Source organism: Ornithorhynchus anatinus, chromosome 17 (assembly GCF_004115215.2).
Source record: "Ornithorhynchus anatinus isolate Pmale09 chromosome 17, mOrnAna1.pri.v4, whole genome shotgun sequence".
Lineage (NCBI taxonomy): Eukaryota > Metazoa > Chordata > Mammalia > Monotremata > Ornithorhynchidae > Ornithorhynchus > Ornithorhynchus anatinus.
The window spans coordinates 31,212,856-31,228,314 of record NC_041744.1 but is presented as its reverse complement, the minus strand read 5'-3'; the positions used below and the strand labels follow the sequence as shown (position 1 = coordinate 31,228,314).

At 39.3% G+C, this 15,459-nt stretch overlaps 1 long non-coding RNA gene across 3 annotated transcripts in view; it reads left to right on the top strand.

The window, feature by feature from the left end:
- LOC114817910 overlaps positions 1-15,459 on the top strand; it is a 113,253-nt gene that overhangs the window by 48,301 nt on the left and 49,493 nt on the right. For all 3 annotated transcript variants that reach the window (XR_003765751.2, XR_003765748.2, XR_003765747.2), the window contains exon 4: positions 7,006-7,107. This is a non-coding gene — a long non-coding RNA (uncharacterized LOC114817910). The remainder of the gene's footprint in view (positions 1-7,005; positions 7,108-15,459) is intronic.

Below are 15,459 nucleotides of genomic sequence, written 5' to 3'. Positions count from 1 at the left end.
ATAGTTTCCTCAAATCATAATTTCATTATCTTCTATCATCATCAAGTACAGTGCTCTGCACATAGTAATCACTCAATAAATATGATTGAATGAATCAAGGAAAGTCCCTAAATTACTTCACGTAAGAAAGTATATTCTTTATAATTTAACTTAGAATATTAATATAACCACAGATGGTTCGATATGCTTAAATTGCTTTATATTTGGCTCTCTGAGGAAAGATTATTTTATTTGAAAGGATTCTTTGTATGGACTGAGATATAGATTTGTATGTATTTAATAGAAGAATGAAACTAATGAAAAGGGAACTTATCTTTCATATTTAGTATCTCCTAAACTTATCTCCTTCATATTTAGTATAGGGAAATTAATAGGAAATACCTTCTATTAGTATTGGAAATTTAGAAATGTGTGTTTTTCCATAAAGGTCTTCATCAGATCATATTTTACTTATAATACCTAATAGTGAATACTTAATAGTGTCACTTATCTATTATCTCATTAATCCTCCAAATAACTCCTGGGACTGCAATATTATCTTGCTAAATTTAAGCCCATTTAATTTATCCTAAATTTATTGTAATTTCTAAGTTTCAGGTGGAAACCTTTCCTCAAAGTCTTGCAAGTGTCAGTTTTAGTCTGGAAATAGATTAGAGGCCTCTGCGCTTCCAATCCTATTTCTTTGCTGCTTAGACCATCTTTTTTCAACCAATGATTTATACTGAGGCCGCAAGAAATCTCCATCTCCCTTTTTATACTTTAGGTAACTGCTGGATCACTTCAATGTAGGAGGTTGCTTCCCATTGATGTGTCCTTTACCTTTTAAAGTGTCTTAGTTCTCTATTTTTGAGAGAAATCGGCTGTTTCCCTTTCCAATGGGTGGCTTCCAGAGGTTCAGGATGTCAGGCCACCACCACCACCACAGAAGAGAGGTTTTCAAATGACAATTTTAAAAGCACCAACTCAACCTTGCTGTTCTCATACATTAATGTTTGTTATACACTGATTGTGTATATACAGTTTGTTATAAACTGATTCTCTTTCCCTCTTCAAAACCTTACTTAAAAATCACCTCCTCCAAGAGGCCTTCCCAGACTGAGCTCCTCTTCCCCCTCTACTCCCTCTGCCATCCCCCCTTTACCTCTCCGCAGCTAAAGCCTCATTTTCCCCTTTTCCCTCTGCTCCTCCACCTCTCCCTTCCCATCCCCACAGCACTGTACCCGTCCGCTCAACTGTATATATTTTCGTTACCCTATTTATTTTGTTAATGAATTGTACATCGCCTTGATTCTATTTAGTTGCCATTGCTTTTACGAGATGTTCTTCCCCTTGACGCTGTTTAGTGCCATTGTTCTTGTCTGTCCGTCTCCCCCGATTAGACTGTAAGCCCGTCAAACGGCAGGGACTGTCTCTATCTGTTGCCGACTTGTTCATCCCAAGCGCTTAGTACAGTGCTCTGCACATAGTAAGCGCTCAATAAATACTATTGAATGAATGAATTATAAAGAAGTGAATATTTGTCATTTTATGCTTTTATACATTCTCTGAGGGAATGGAAAATAGGTCATTATGATTTTACAAACAAAAACTGTTCCAAAACCCAGGAAGGGATTGAGGTGAAGGGGATTGGAGCATATTCTAATTCATTTCTGATCAAGATTTAGACACTGTAAATTTACTTACGTTGCTGTTTATAACTATCATGAGTGTAACCTGCCTCAAGATTTCGATATGGTTTTTTCCTCAAATATCACTCTGTGGTTGACAGATGTAAATACCAAGTTGAAAATATATCATGATAAAGAGATGTTTTTGATGGGGGTTCTAATCTCGGCTCTGACACTTGTCAGCTGGGTGACCTTGTGCAAGCCACTTAACTTCTCTGTGCCTCAGTAATCTCATCTGTAAAATGAGGTTTAAGAGTGTGAGCTCCACATGGGACAACCTGATTACTGTTACCTACACCAGCTCTTAGAACCACATTTAGCAAATAGTAAGTGCTTTACAAATACCATAATTATTATTAATTATTAACTGTTTGCCTCAAAAAGACGTTCCAGTGATTCCAAGTTCCTTTACCTCTTTCCATTTGTTTGTGTATTTGTTTTTACTAGAAATATAGGGCTTTAGAAATCCTTTTAGGCCTGAATTCATTATCCTGCTCAAATGCCCACACCTTTGAAATAGTAGTGTACATTTAGGGCAGTTTAAAATGCAAGTCAGGAACACTATTAAATGCACATCTGGTTCCTGAGGAATTTCAGTTATTTACAAAAATTGCCAAGGACCTTAAGAAACAGAATTTCCTAAGGAATACTGGGAAATTGGTTCAATTGCTGATAATTTTACCTTTCAAGTCGCACTCTAAAAGGGTGGCTTATAATTGTTTTGATGCTGTAATAGTAAAATAATCTTCTCATCAACTATCCCCACATTTTATAAATGGAGCTTTCTTTATGAAAGAAATCTACAACCACTAAATGTCCAAAATATAAATGAGATTTTTCAGAACTTGGAAATTGAGGCTTAAGGGAAGAGTAGGTTGGGGAGAAATGCTCTCCCTTACCCCTCTGTTTCAGCAAGAGTGTCCATATGGGTCAACCTGGAAGGGGCAGGTAGGTTATCTAGTGTGAGAGTAATATTTAATAAGTACCCACTGCATGTACTAAGTTCTTGGGAAGGTACCCAGACAACAGAGGCATTCATAAGGGAGGTTTTGGTCTTGAGGAGTCATATCCCACTTAAGTACCAAATAGAGGAGAATATCATGTATTGTAAAACCATTAGAATTTGCAGATTAAATAGTTTATGGTGATCTTTGTTAGACCCACTAAACCATCCCTGTATCCAGGCATCAGAGCAGGAATTGGAGCAGAAGGCAAAGTATAGGGGAGAAGTTGAAATTAGAAAAGCAGTTGTTTGAAGGCAGTTATACTGTAGGGAAAGCATCTTGGGGGAGTTGGATCTGGGCAGAAGGAGAGCTCAATTCTTAACCAAGTATTGAATTTTTAGATTCTGGCAAAGTGTTTTTATCTACAGAAAAACCAGCTGTTTGAGAAAACATTTTTCAGTTACTGGAAGCATGATTGCTTTTTATACACAGGGATGGGTCACCTCACCTCTAGCAGCAAGACATGATGTCATGCGGTTTAATCATTCCTGCATGTGCATGTCAGGGAAAGAGAAAGGGAAGGGGCTCCCACTGGCTTAATTTGGGTTAAGGAGAATAAACACTCACCACATCCTTAGTTTTATGCTATGCGTATATGTTGAACTGGGTAGAATGAAGCCCCATCCTTCCACTGTCTCAGTGGTCACAGGGTTGGGGATAGTGAGGAGGCTCTGGGAGATACTGCCATCAGTTCAGTCCTTGAGCTGAGGCATGTACCTTTGATCCTTCATGGCTCTGAGGTGGGGTAAACAGAGTCATGTCCCTGATCCTATATCAGAAGCAATTTATCTTGGGAACTTGGCCTACCAAGGGTATAGGAAAAATGATTCAGCCTATTGCAGGCACTGAGGATGGTGTTAGGCACTTAGTAATAATAATAATATTGATATTTGTTAAGCGCTTACTATGTGCAGAGCACTGTTCTAAGCACTGGGGTAGATACAGGGTAATCGGGTTGGCCCACATGAGGCTCACAGTTAATCCTCATTTTATAGATGAGGTAACTGAGGCACTGAGAAGTTAAGTGACTTGCCCACAGTCACACAGCTAACAAGTGGAAGAGCTGGGATTCGAACCCATGACTTCTGACTCCAAAGCCCAGGCTCTTTCCACTAAGCCACGCTGCTTAGTAGTGGGCAAGCCCTTCTAGGCTATCTTTACAGAGAACACAGCACAAAGGGGAACATACCCACTACCATGTGACCTTCCCCAGGAAGCAGGCATTACCCAGAAATGGACCTCCTTGAGTGACATGATCGGGGAGGGGGTCTGGGGGTGTGGGTGGCAAAGCAAGGATGCATTTGCCGCAGTTTCTCCAGTGGTTCAATAGAGAAAATCGCACATACCACACACAGGCTTATCAATTGTACATTGGGAACACGATTATAGAATTCATCATAATAAAGGAGAACACAATGTATTCTACCTTTCTGCCCCTGCCCACCCCCTCCCCAACCCCCTTCCCCCACCACCACCTCGGGAGAATTTTTCAAAATCTGCGCTCCTGACATTTAGTTTTTTAGTTTTCTTTCTTAAAATACCAGCCCAATATTCCTAATATTGTTACACTTGTCCTTCTCCATAACCACTCTGCCTCATGACTAGTATTCCTCTTCAGACCTTATCAGAGTTAGAAACATATCATTAGGAACGATTATTTAATATCCTGCAAACCTCAAAGACAGCTCAAAAGATCACTAGAAAATGTTATGCTGTATTCCTGTGTTTCAGGTTTTCTACAATGACATGTTGAATGCAATGATCCATCAGACTTATTTAGTTCAAACTGTTACTCTAATGACACTTCATAACCATTCTTTATGATATAATAACAGAGGCCATTTTGTCATCACCATTCCATTTTCAGAGCCAATGCCCTCCATTTATCTAAATAACCAAGTCCAGTGGTAAGCAAAATTCTGACAGAATGAGCCTGATAATGACTTTGGCTAAAGTCTTTTTAATGATTCCATCTGAAGTAACTCTCTCCAGTGATCATCAGTTCCATTTTTCCCCGGGGTAATGGAAAAGAACAGTATTGTATGCAAGAAGTGCACAGAGCACCTTTCTGTTACACATTTCTTTTGTGTAATTGATGTGGAGGTAGCTGAAAAAACTAATCTCTCTCCTAGTAGCAAATAAAATTATTATAAGATGGAATAGTTTGCACTTCTATACCCTTCATTGGTAGTTTTCCAATGTTAGTTCATTATCTTTCCTTGTAGGCAGAACAATTAATGGACACAGTCTCTCCCAGCACATGATGAAGCAAAATTCATTTGTCATAATCATTGGGAAAGTAATAATAATAATTACTGTATTTGTTAAGCACTTAATATGTGCCAGGCACCTTACTAGGTGCTGGAGTGGATACAAGCAAATTGGGTTAGACACAGTTCCTTGTCCCACATGAGGCTTGCAGTCTCAATCCCCATTTTAGAGATGAGGTAACTGAGGAACAGTGAAGTTAAGTGACTGGACCAAGGTCAAACAGCAGACATGTGGCAGAGCCATGATTTGAACCCATGACCGTCTGACTTCCGGGCCTGTGCTTTATCCACTGCACAATGCTGCTTCTCTCCCATGTTTACATCCCTAACCTTCCATCCAGTATTCCATTATGACCCACTGGTTAAATTCTTAACCCCAGGGTGACCTTTAAGGACCTGCTCGGAAACCTAGGCAAGAGTACTGCCTAAATATGAGAGCATATCCCTAAAGTCACTCTGGATGACTCGGCATTGGTTTTGGAATATAAATTTCTCCTTTCTATGTGAATTGGAGCTAGTGTCAGTATAGTAGCACTCAGCGAAGACTTGATTGTGTCCTAATTCTAGGTCGGAAGGTTAGATTAATTGTCTACTGTCTCTTCCACCGTCCTGACTTCTGATTGGGGTGAATTATTTCAGTCTTCCCTTGGGCATGGCGTGTGGTACTATAAAAAAAGAAGATCCCATTTCTGATACACGGGTGAGGCCCAAATATTTTTTTTTTATTTAAGTGCTTACTATGTGCAGAGCACTGTTCTAAACACTGGGGTAGATACGGGGTAATCAGGTTGTCCCAAGTGAGGCTCACAGTCTTCAGTCCCATTTTACAGATGAGGTAACTGAGGCCCAGAGAAGTTAAGTGACTTGCCCACAGTCACACAGCTGACAAGTGGCAGAGCTGGGATTCGAACCCATGACCTCCGACTCCCAAGCCTGGGCTCTTTCCACTGAGGCACGCTGAACAATTCTGCCATCCTCACCCACCCAAGACCCTTAGAACTTCCTATCTAAATTACAATGGGACCTTTAATTTCTCAGTGTCATCGAGAAAAAAATGTGAAACAAAAACAGTCATTCAAAACAAGTTTACATCTGCTAATCTGAAAAAAGTGGCTTCCCCAGAAATAAACTCTGAATGTATAATGAACAGAGCATACATTACCTTGAATTTCATCAAAGAATGTTCCCACTTTAAAAGGAAGTCACTCTACTAATCTGGAGCATAATTTTTTTGATGGTTTTTAAGCACTTAATTACCTGCCAGGCACTGGGACAGATGCAAGACAATCAGGTTGAACACATTTCATGTCCCACATGGGGCTCACCACTTTCATCTGCATTTAACCCCTGAGATAACTGAGGCACAGAAATTAGCTGACTTTCCCAAGGTCACCCTGTAGACAAGTTGATGGAGCTAGGATTAGAACTCAAGTCCTCTGACAAAACTGCGTACTTTCCACTGGGAACGCCGTTCCTTCTTACTGTTTATTTTTATCTCCATAAAATCAAAACATTTCATTTATAAAGCTTGATTTTTTTTTGAGTATCTGTAAGTACTCTGTGCAATAAAGACCATATAATGTTTCATGTAGTAAATTACTGTGTTCCAGATTGCAACAAATTCTTGGTCCATTGTACTGGATTAATTAAGCAATGAGACAAAACACAGTGCATATTGTGTTGTACTAATATACACATAGTTGACTGTTACTTGAACAAGGCTGAGGCTGAATACTTTCAATGAGAATGATCTTGAATTAAAATTAAGTTTCTTATATTAGCTTATCTAAGTGCAATTACAAAATGTGATTAATAAATATAAATGCCCATATGAACGAGTACTTCAAAGAGATATGTTTTATTATTGTCCCTGAAATCTGCACTTTAAAATTCTAAAATGTAAATTCTGAAACAGTGCTGTTGGCTAATCTAAATTGTCAGATACTCTAAAGTATTCCTCTCTTTTGTATTATTGGCATCAGAGAAAATGTTTTAGTTTGGCAATTCTAGCTGTATTTTTAACAGTTTGTAAATTTGAATCTTTGTACTTATTCTCTCCTTTAGGGTCTCCTCCCCCACCAGAGAAATCTAAAGCCTGAATACCATCATTGAGCAATTTAAAATGTTCCATTGAGGTCACTGGATACAGGGATATGATTCCTGTTTGTATGTACAATTTATCACTTATTACAGAGCATTAGGTAAAGAGTATGGAGTAGTTTACACTTTTATAGGAAAATAGTGCCATCATCACACAATGTCCTGAATCTTGTATACTGTTGATAAATATTCCTTCCCTTCTCTCCTACCATTCCCCCTCGCATCCCCACCCCCTGGCCCCGCCATGGCTTTCCCAATCACTCCTCCATTTCTCTGTGACTCCTGTGTACCCCTCCTTAAACCCCCAAATTCACATCCACCATTCTATGTTCCTCAAATATCACATCCTAGCTGGCCCCCCTTCCAAAACAGCAGAATCTCTCCAATCAGTCTCATTTATTGAGCTCTTACTGTGTTCAGAGCACTGTCTTATGTGCTTAGGAGAATATAATATAATGGAATTGGTAGAGATGTTCTCTGCCCACACAAGTTTACAGTGTAGATTCCCTGAATAATAATAATAATTTTGGTACTTGTTAAGCACTTACTATATGCCAAGCACTGTTCTAAGCACTGGGAAAGATGCAAGTTAGGTTGAACACAGTCCCTGTCCCACATAGAGCTTGCACTCTAATCCCCATTTTACAGATGAGGAAACTGAGGTCCAGAGAAGTAAAATCACTTGCTCAAGGTCACACAGCAGACATGTGGCAGATCCAGGATTAGAACCCATGATCCTATGACTCCCAGGCCTGTGCTCTATCCACTATGCTATGCTGGTTCTAATCCATGGTCCAGGAAGCAGGCCAGACCAGAGAGGCATGGAGGCTTGAGGGGATGGAGCTCTTGGAACCCCATACATATGGTGACCAGGGTGGTTTTCACTAAGTTTTCCTGAAGAAGGGGAAGGCAGCTATATTCCTCTCCCAGACTGTCCTACCAACCTGGCCTGGTCCCTGCTGCTTTGGAGATCTCATGACTTGAAGCTAGAAAAGATACTGGGCTCTCTATAAAATAGATGAAAAGAAGCAGTGTGAGAAGCAGCGTGGCTTAGTGGAAAGAGCCTGAGCTTGGGAGTTAGAGGTCGTGGATTCGAATCCCGGCTCTGCCACTGATCAGCTGTGTGACTTTGGGCAAGTCACTTGGCTTCTCTGTGCCTCAGTTACCTCATCTGTCAAATGAGGATTAAGACTGTGAGCCCCACGTGGGACAACTTGATTACCTTGTATCTCCCCCACAGCGCTTATAACAGTGCTCAGCTCATAGTAAGCACTTAACAAATGCCATGTTTATTATTATGAAAAAAAAGTGACACCAGGTTTGGTGGGAAGAAAAGACACTCAAAAAAGTATGAGGGAGAACTTCTGGATTTGGGAGTACCTGTTGTGGGAGGGAGCTCACAGGATCCAGGGGGAATGTGAAAACAATTTCAAAGTCTCAATGGGAATAAGGTGGCAAATGTTTTAAGAGGAGCAGGGGAGAGAAGGAGTGGGAAAGGTTCAAAAAAGCCTATTTTATTTTGAATGAGATGAGACCCAGTTGTGGTACTCCAAGACATTCCTCTCTACTCCCAATAAAAACAGCTACTTTACTACATTTTAATGGTGTTTTCTTGCCAACCACTATTGGGCTAGTTTCTCTTCTTTCCCTGGTTACTGTGGAGGGTGGAGGGAAATTGTTTCTCCCACCAACCCTTTGGTAGGTGAAACTGCTACTCTCCCAGAGGCAAGGAGTAACTGAGTCCCATCCTTAACATGGCATCTGACTGTAAACTCTAATGCAGGATCACATAGGCCTTTTTAGCCTTTCTACACTAATTCATCTATCCACTAGCTCATTAATTAGGAAGAAAGCACTGTTGATATCTTTGCTATCATGCTGTTTCTTGCAACCCAGGTTGACCTATTTTTTTTAAAATGGCATTTGTTAAGCAATTACTATTCATACATTCTTATTTATTGAGAAGTTACTGTTTGCAGAGCACTGTACTAAGTGCTTGGGAGAGTATAATGCAGCAATAAACAGCTACAGTCCCTGCCAGAAAGGGGCTTATAGTCTAGAGTGGGGGAGACAGGCAACAATACAAATAAATAAAATTACAGATATGTATATAAGTGCTGTAGGTTGGGAGGAGAGAAGAGCAATGGGAGCAAGTAATGGTGATACAGAAAGGAGTTGGAGATGAGGAAAAGGGGGGCTTAGTCTGGGAAGACCTCTTGGTTGAAATGTGCCTTCAATAAGCCTTTGAATAGAAGGGGAGTAATTGTGTGTTGGATTAGAGTAGGGAGGTCGTTCCAGGCCAGAGGTAGGACATGGGCTAGGGGTCGGTAGCAAAGCAGGCGAGACCTAGGAACAGCGAGAAGTTTAGCAGTAGAGGAGAAAAGTGTGTAGGCTGAGTTATAAAAGGAGAGAAGTGAGGTAAAGTAAAAGGGGGCAAAATGGTAAAGTGTTTTAAAGTCAATAGTGAGGAGTTTTTGTTTGATGCAGATGTGGATGGACAACCACTGGAGCCTTTTGAGGAGTGGGGTGACATTTCCTGAGTGTTTTTGCAGAAAAATGATCCAGGCAGCAGAGTGAAGTATGGACTGGAGTGGGGAGAATCAGGAAGCCGGGAAGTCAGCAAGAAGACTGATGCAGTAATCCAGGCAGGACAGAAGTAGCAGTTTGGATTTTAGCTATGTTGTGAAGGTGGGATGGACAAGATTTAGTGATGGATTGAATGTATGTGGGATATAGTGGATATTAATATCCCCTAGGCCACACTCCTTCTCAGAGGTCATGCTGCTTCTCAGTCCTGTCTAGTCTATTGCTTCTCAGCAGTCAGCATCTGCTAGGTTGAGTCAGTTATAAAGGAAGGAAGAGGTAAGGGGGTTTTATTTCCATTTAAATCTTCTGCCATATAGAAAATACCATATTTATTCCAGTCAATGTTCCCCAGCAGGGCAGCATTTAGACTACAATTTATTTTAATTAGCTTAAGTTGTTAGTTGATCTCAGTCCCTATTGCTGTAATTATTGCACTAATTTTCTAGAATTGTGCCTAGGGGTGGTCTTTCATTGGACATATCAAACAGAAAAGTGAAAAATTAGTAGAAAGGAGAGTACTGTTTCAAATTATTTTTCAGTGAGTCTGAAGAGTCTGTCCTGCCTCCAGTTGCATCCTTTCAGCTATCACTACAGGACCGTTTAGATGTGCTGCAGCCTTGTGCCTGCAATGCTACCGAACTGGCTGTTGCCCGGATTTTATCATCTGTGTGGCTGACTTGCTCTTTGATGTTGAATATGATCTCCAGATACCCAGTCCAGATTAATTTGGTTGAAAATTGAGATATGAACCCATTTTTAAGATTGTATACCTTCCCTTTTCCTTCACTAACTATTGAAAGGAAAAGGAGCAGTTGGTGAGTGAAGAAGGCAGCGAAACATTCTCGAGCAGAAAATCCATCAATCAGCGGTATTTTTTAAGCACTTCTTGTGTGCAGAACACTGTTTTAAGTGTCTGGGAGAGCACACTACAAGAGAGTTGGTAGATATGTGCCCTGCCCACAAGGAATTTACAGTCTAGAGGGCGAAATGTATCAGAACTCTTAATGTTATTGTCTGTCAAACAATAATTTATTGAGTGCTTACTATGTGCAGAGCTCTTGGGAGAGTACAATACAACTGAATGTGTGGCTAATGTATTGTTTTTGTTGAATTTATCTCCTTCATCTTGCCTTGTGGATCTACTGGTAATATCCTTCCTTCCCCCAGTCACCATTTTAGGTTGCGAATTTTTATGGGGCAGACTCCCAGGAATTGTTGATCTTGTATTTATCCTAAATCTTAGTGCAGAGCATACATACCAGAAAAGATGTTAGTAAATGTCAAAATAATGATGGGGTACAATCTGGCTGACAGTGAGATCTAGAGAGGTGGGTAGGTGTGGAGCTGTGATTTCTGCAAACAAAACCCCAGGAACAGATGTCCAAATTTAGGGTAATGCACTTCAGGGGGTCAGTTTGCCAGACCTCTACGCACTCACCAGACCAGGCCATCCTTCAGCATGACCAATGACCCTTCAACTCTGCTTGGCCTTATAATCTCCCAAGGTTCTGCTGAACTTCTTATAGGGTTTTGGGGTTTTTTTATGCCTCTCAGTGAACTATTTGCCAGTATACTGGTGAGGTAGCAGAAATCTATCATGTCCAGTGGAAATCCCCACCTGCTTGCAGGTTATCCTGATGCAGCCTGATATACCATCTTGGTTGTCTTCCACCAAACTGACAATCCATATTGCCTGAACTGAAAAGTAGTCTATAATCAGCAGTCAACTTTTACATGCTTTTTTGATTACAAAAAGGATGTAGGGATGGGATTTTGAAAGTCTTAGTTCTTTTTGGGGGCCCACTAAGGAGAGAAACTCATATTAAAATATGAATGAAAAAATGATCTAGGCTATTAAACTGTTGTATAATGGATAGGATTTGATATCATTTGGTAAGCTATGTACACGGCTATGAGGATAATTCATATTTTAATATTGATGGCAAACATTTTCTCACTAAAATATGTATGGAAAAGGAGAAATTGACTATAAAAGATGCATGTAAAGAGAAATTTGATGACATTTGGGAAATGGCATGCCAACTCTGATTTTCATAGACAGCTTTTCTTTTTAAATTTGCAAATTAGCATAAATGAATTCAGATTAGAAGAAAAAGCTAGTGCCTGTTAGCCCACTGTAGAAAGTTATTCAGAATGGTAGAACAAGAACTTTGTTAGAACCATAAAGCAAATTCAGTAATAAAAGGAGGTACAGAAATCTGAAAATGCTGAAAATGCAGACTGAAAGAAGATTTGGCTGAAGTTTTAAGAGAGCTCCCTTCCTATGAGTATCTCTATGAAGTGACACTTCTATAAGTTTAGTGGCTATTCCATTTCAAATATTTAAAAAACCAAGTATCTTTGTTTTGTTTTTCTTTGTAAGTAAAATGCTCTCTCTAAGAAAACCACAAGGGTGCATCAGAAACATCTGTGTTGCACCCTTTGATCTTTGGAAACATAGAAGACTGGATACTAATTTTATTTGTCTCACTTTATCCATTAAAAGCATGCAGTTGTTTACACATGCAAAGTAGTATTTTTCTCAACAACTTAAAATGTGTACTTGCATAAAGTATTTCTGACTGTAGATTGTTAGCTCCTTCTCTAGACTGAAAGTCCTTGTGGGCAGGGACAAGTCTACCAATTCTGTTTTATTAAACTCTTCCAAGCACTTAATACAGTGCTCTTCATGCAGTGATCCCTCAATAAATATCTTTAATTGATTAATATGATTTGCATTTAATATGGAAATTGAATCTCTTAAAGGAAGCAGGGGGAAAGAACAAAAACTATCAGGTCCTTGCATTGTGCTTCCATGAAACTCAGTAAATATTCTTCATTGGGCAACATCATTGGTTGCAGCGTTAGTTCTTATGTAATATCTCAAACCATGGGCCAAGAATAGCTTAGCTAAGATAACCTGAAGAATTGCAAATACTGTAAAAGAAAAAAAATTCCTCTTCCCATGTGTACATATATGAAACACATACAAGGTTATATATGACCTAGATCCCATCAGCAAAGATCTTCACTTTGCAAAACATAAAAACTGAAAAATGGAAATGCACTATGAAATTTTCCAAAGGGAGCACAGCATTACTTGTATCATATTTATTCTGTAGATCTATACTCCAGTTAGGACACTTAATAGATTCTAAAAATGTAGACTAAGCAAAAAGGATTGCTGAATGAAGTATAGGTTTCCATAAAAAAAGCAAATTAACAAATTAAAACATTCCAATGATACTAGAGAAGCAGTGTTGCCTAGTGTAGAGAGTACAAGCCTGGGAGTGAGAAGAACATGGTTTCTCACTCTGACTCCATCATTTGTCTGCTCTATGACTTTGGTCAAGTCAGTTAACTTCTTTGGAGCCACTGGTACGGATCTGTAAAATGGGAATTAAGACAGTGAGCCCTATGTGGAAATAGGACAGCATCCAACCTGATTAACTGATATCTACTCCAGAGTTTAGTGTATTGCTTGGCATATAGTAAGTACTTAGCAAATACCATAAAAAATCCAAATAATTTAGCAAAACAATGCAAAAATTGGGATAAATATGATCAGAGCAATGTAAACATTGATCACTAATAATGGAGATTTCATTTAGATTTGTTGGGCAAATATATGGAGTACCTTACTTTTCAAAGTCATGAAAAAGGCATCCAGTGTTAACAGATTGCAAGAGCCATCATCCATGTTTATGTCTGCCTTTTTCTGTTTAATTGAACTGGGGTGGAATCACTTTTCAAATAAGTCAAAATGCTTCAGAGGAAAGGGAACTGAATAGCTTAAGCCAAGGAAAACTTCCCAGTGGTATCTTGAAGTGAGAAAGCTCTGCAAGTAATAGCGCTATTATAATTCAGTGGTGATATCTTTAAAAATCTCTAAAGGAAGGAAGAATTATAATGGGGAAAAAATGACAGATAATTTAAGAGTTAATTAGAAGCCTAAGAATTTAAATAATGGCATACAGGAGAGAGTTAGATCTTCTCAGGAGACAATGATGCTAAGAGGAAAATAAAACACAGATACTGCAAGTACCAATGTAGGGCCCTAGCTAAGGACACCTTTTACCTGAGCAGAGTAGGGAAGTCTCAGGTCCTGATTTTTTTATTGGAGGGTGGGGGGAGAGGAGGGGGTAGATCCTGGCACAAGTGGATTAGATTCACTGGATCCTCCTATCAAGCGAAAAGGACCACAACATTGTGGATTTACCATTAGTTTAATGTGCTTGTTACAGTAGTGGCTGATGGACTGTGCAGCTAACAAAAATTCCTGCTTCAGATTTGTGAAATAAAAGCTAATTAGAAGAAAAGGGAAAGAGTAGAGTGAAATTAGCTGCCTATGCATGGAACATACATTACCATAATTTTATATAAACTCATTTAAAGCGGTACTGTAGCATATTGTGAATAGTACGGCTTGTGTAATTTCTGTAATTAAAGCACATTAAAATGCTGTAAAATTATATTTTCTACACAAAGTTAATATCTGGAAATATGTCTATTTGGAGGCATTAAGTGTTTGATTTTCTATTTCTCTGTTTCCGTAGAGAAATCCCAGTAGAGAAGATAGATTTCAAACTATTGTTGTTTATATTACTGCAGAGGAAAATTGCTATTTTTTTTGAAGTTCTCATATAGTAACCAGTCATCAATATATCCCACAGATTAACAAGACTGCTTAACAGATGTAGTAGTTTTGCATATATTTATTGGAAGCTTTCTCATGAGGACTAGGATTTAGATTTGATTCGTGAGCTTCTACATAGCTCTGTGCCTCAGTTTCCACATTTGTAAAACAGGATTCAAAATCTGTTCTCCATGCTACTCTGTTACTTAGACTCTGAGCCCCATGTGTGACAGGGACTCTGTCCGATCTGCATATTTTATTACTATTCCAATTCTTAGAAATGTGCTTGGCACATGGTAAGCACTTAAGAAATACTATTATTATTATTATGGCCATTTATTTAAAAAAACTTACTTGTGTAAAATGCTATCAGTTTTGAACAGACGCCTTGTAAAATTACCCCAGCTGGGCTGAATGGTTTACAGTACCACTTGTACCAGAAGCTGCTTTTTTTTTAAGGGTATTCATTAAGCAGTTACTGTGTGCCAGACACTCTACTAAGCAAGGGGCTAGATACAAGATAATCAAGATGGACACAGTCCATGTCCCGTATGGGACACACAGTTTTAATTCCCATTTTACAGATGATTGAATTGAGCAGCAGAAGTCAAGTGACTTACTCAAGGCCACACAGTAGACAAGAGGCGGAGCTGGGATTGGAACTCAGGTCCTCTGAATCCTAGGACTGTGTTTGGTCTGTAAGATGCATCCAGATTTATCTCCACACCTGCACACTAAATAATGCAACATATTAATCCACCTGCTCAAGAAATGTCACAAAGAGCACAACATCCTGAAGTTGTGCTCAGGAAGAAGACACTGAAATAACATGGATTGGAATGATATGGAAATGCCTGAAGAAGGGGTACCTGGAAAAGAGATCCAAGAGCTAGGCATTTGGGAGAGAGATGCAATGGAGCCTCAAGAATGCCTCAGAAGAGTCAAAGAATTAAGCTACACTGGAGCCAGAGAGAGGGGCCCAGAAGTTGAAAGAAAGCATGGAAGCTGGAATGAGAGCTTAAAATTAGCCTTCATTTGGATGAAAGAAATGATTTTCCCGATGGATCTCAAATTATTTGAGAAAAGACTAAACTTGTGATGTAGGCTGGTGAGTCATGTAAGACTTCCTGCTGGGAGACTAGGAATTGCAATCATATCTTTTTCCAAAATCAGACTGGCCAAGGGATAGTTGAGAA